Here is a 3,728-nt window from a genome sequence, read left to right on the forward strand (position 1 = left end):
ACAGGGAGAGAGGATTAAAGCAAATGGGGAATGTCCATCCAGTGCCATCCCCTCCCCACACAGGCACATACTATGGTCTATTCTTCACATAGAAGCCAGAGTAATGTGTTCACTCGAGCAGACCAGAGAGGACAGCAGAGCCCCAAGATGGGTGGAGCCTGGGTCTGTGAAACAGTAATGGAGAGGAGCTGCCTGCCAACCAGGCCTTCTCATCTTGGTTAAGAGTGAGAAGCAAACTTCTGTGCTTGAATTAATGAACACTTGGGAGTCGATCTGTTACACTTTCGCCCACCTCACTGACACTTCTATCAAACAAGCACCGGAAGAGTATCATTTCCATATGGTTGTTGGGAGATTAAATAAAATACCTCTGCTAGGACAATGCTTGGTGTATTGTAAGTTCTCAAGCAATGGTACCAGTTGCTCAGTTTTTGAAATGAATACATAATCATGCCATTAATAATTTTTTTTCAGATGCCCTGTTATAGGCTTTAGGCAATTCTTCTAGAGAATAGAGGAACTATGGAATATATATATTTAGAGAGAGAGAATTACAGCCTCCCCCCACCAAGAAGCTTCTGGTCCACTTGGCCTCCAGGCCTCCAGAGAACCCAGTACGAAAGAGAACTTGTCCCACCCCTGTCCTGAGCCAAACACCCCCCTGGGATCACAAGTCCATTGCCCTGGGAAAGCCCCGCCCACACTGACTCTGGGCTGAGCCATGACTCAGTTTAGGATAGGGCAGGAGTTATTCTGTGCCTCTTCCAAGCCAATGCCTTAAGAAACCCTAACACCTTCCATTCTTGTCCTTTTGGGAGCCCTAAGGTGTGTTAAAAAGTCTGGCTACCCTGGGGAAGAGACCCCAAGACTCCATGGAGTTGAAGAGAGAGGCCCAATCACCCAGCGAGCCAGGGGAGCCCAGCTTTCCAGGTATCCCCCTGCCAAAGGCAGCCAGTACATGCATGAGCGACGTGGAAGCTGATGGAGCCCGGAGGAGCCCCAGATGACATCCCATGGAGCAGAAAATTCACCTCGTGGAGTCTAGTCAACCCTCAGATTTAAGAGAAAAAAAAAAAAAAAAAAAAAAAAGATGGTTGTTTTACGCCACTAAGTTTTGGAGGTTTGCTACATGGCAGAAGGTAACCAGACAGAGACCCAAGCCGGCCCACGTGAGCAGCATTTGTGACCTTGAATTTCCAGCCCGCCCCCATTGCGCACTCCTCCCCGCCCCCCCGCAACTCCCACTGCTCTCATTGCAGGAAAACTGAAAACCAAGGGCGATGTTGCAACCTGGAGCTTTGCAGGGGGGAGGAACGCTCTGTACTCTCTTCACTGGTCGGGGGAGTCTGGATCCTGCCCCCTCGGCCACTGGCCACCGGGAGGCTGAGCTCACTCCCCTGGCCTCCATTCCTCTTCTTGATTGGCACTTTAATGAGGGCAGAAGGGGCTGACCCCCTGCCAGGGGGCCAGTTCATGCCCCGTTTATCTCACAGCTCCAGGCAGACTAGAACAACACTGTGCAGGCGAGCAGCCGGCCAGGAGCCCCCGCCCTCGGTGATGGATTGAGTGACCGCGGCGGGTTGGCAGCTGAAGTGTGTGGTGGCTGCACTGTCCTGTCAGCGTGCAACAAAGGGGCCAGCCTGCCCCTTCTGCTCGCCAAGTGCTCTTCCCCCCCCCCACCCCTGGGGGAAAGTGACAGCAGCTCCCTCGGAGGGGCCGAGTTCACTCCGACTGCCCTCCCCCCAATGCCAATGACAAGTTTCAAAATACGGGCCTGGGGATGGAGCCCAATGGGCTGAAGAAACTGTTTTGCGGGGTGGTGCAGAGAGGCTGGGGAATTCTGGGCTTGCAGGAAGAGCTGGCACAGAAAATTTCCTCTCGGGCTCCTAGCTTTGGGGTCCGAGACGGGGCAGGCTTCTCAGCAAACACCCCTCCTGATGGTGCTGGGCCTTTTACTTGCTGTGCAACCTTGAGTGAGTTTCATAACCTCTCTGAACCTGAGAGCCCTCATCTCTAAGAACCACTGCTCCTTAGAGCTCCATGACCAGGTCCCTGTGCGGATTACAGGAGACCCGTTGGGAGAGCCTCCCCCGCTAGAAAGCAGGGTCCTACACGTGAGGCCTCAGTTTACCTGGCTGTCTCCAGCATCTCCATTTTCTACATGGAGAGACGAGCTCAGAGGGGAAAATCGGCCCGGGATCCCAGGGAGTAGAGGCGGATCAAGGATTCTGACCCAGTGTTGTCTGGCTCTAAAGTCTATGGAGACGTTCCCAAAGCCCCAACTTCTGGGCTGGAATTTCCCGGTAAGGATGGGTGGGAAACCAATGACACAGCTCCGGGGCGCTTGCAGAGGGAAAGAGCCAAAGCCTCTTTCGGAGAGCTCACTTTGCAAACCCGTCAAGTGCTCAAGGTGGGGGACAGCCTCATTGTCCTGGTGCTGCGGAGTGAACCTGAGGTCTGAGCCGCTCCCTGTACCTCGAGGGCAGTTTTTCTGGCTCAGGGGAGTCTCAGTGGCCTGGCACAACCCCAGGGTCCCCTGATCCCGGGTCCTCCCACCAGGACCCAAGCTTGTGCCCGGGACAGGACCAGCGCAGAATCCCTGCTGCTTCGCCCCTAGAGCTGGGAAGTGAGAAGGACAGGGCTGGACAAATGACTCTTTGGGTCCCAGTGAGCCCTGGAAGGGGAGGAAGGGGCCTTCCCAGGCCTCCCTGGAGGGGAAAGAACCAGCCTTCTCTTGGAGGAGGCTTCACCTCCCCGTGAACTCCTGAAGGCGGGAGGCCAAGCTCCAGCTGAAGTCAGAGAAAGTAGCAGGGCGACAGTGGGGCTCTACATGGCCTTCCCTGCTCCCCGGACACCTCTCCCGCTGTCAGATGAGGTGGGGTGGGGGCAGATGGGGCCCTGGGGGTGGGCTGAGCCAGGAGAGGGTCCCCCTAAACACTGACCCAACGAACCAGGAGGGACCCAGCCTTTCAGCCCAGAATCCCGGTGCCAGACCTTGGACCTAGCTGTGTGGAAGCTTAAATTCTTTTTCTCACCGCAAACCTTCAGCCTGTGCTATTCCTGTTGTCTCAAAAAGACTTGGCCCACTGCACCTGGTTAACACCCAGCCAGCCTTCAGAAGTCACCTGAGACGTCACTTCCTCTGGGAAGCCTTCCCTAACTGACACCCCTGGGCCCCGGGATCAGAATAAGTCACATCCCCGTGTCATGCAGCCCTCTAGCTCCATGAGCCCTTCCTTTGTAGTTCATCCCTGTTATATGGCACCCTCCATTTATTTGGTAATGATGAGTATTTGGTTCATGATGACGAGCCCATGAAATCAGGGACCATCTCTGCTCACTTGGATGTCTCCAGCCCCCAGCAGACAGGCTGGTATACATTAGATGCTCAATAGATATTCACTGACGATGTGCAGTTAGCCAGTGTGTGTCTCGCCATAAACCGTGGGTTGCATGGGGGCAGGGACGCGTTTGTTTTATTCACCGTCATGGCCAAGACATGCATGTAGGAGGTGGCAAATTTGCTGCAAAAGAGGAAAGAAAGTGAGAACAACCATCAACACAAAAATCGAGAAAACTAACACAGTTTGGGGCAAAAGCCACCCAGAATGGGGAGATTCTGAGTCCTTTTAATTCAGAAGAATGATTCCACATGCTTCAATGAGCCAAGTCCCTGGGGGAACCATGACATCAGGGAAAGCTGACTGAGCCTGACACAAGATCAACTA

Source organism: Ailuropoda melanoleuca, chromosome 11, assembly GCF_002007445.2.
Source record: "Ailuropoda melanoleuca isolate Jingjing chromosome 11, ASM200744v2, whole genome shotgun sequence".
NCBI lineage: Eukaryota > Metazoa > Chordata > Mammalia > Carnivora > Ursidae > Ailuropoda > Ailuropoda melanoleuca.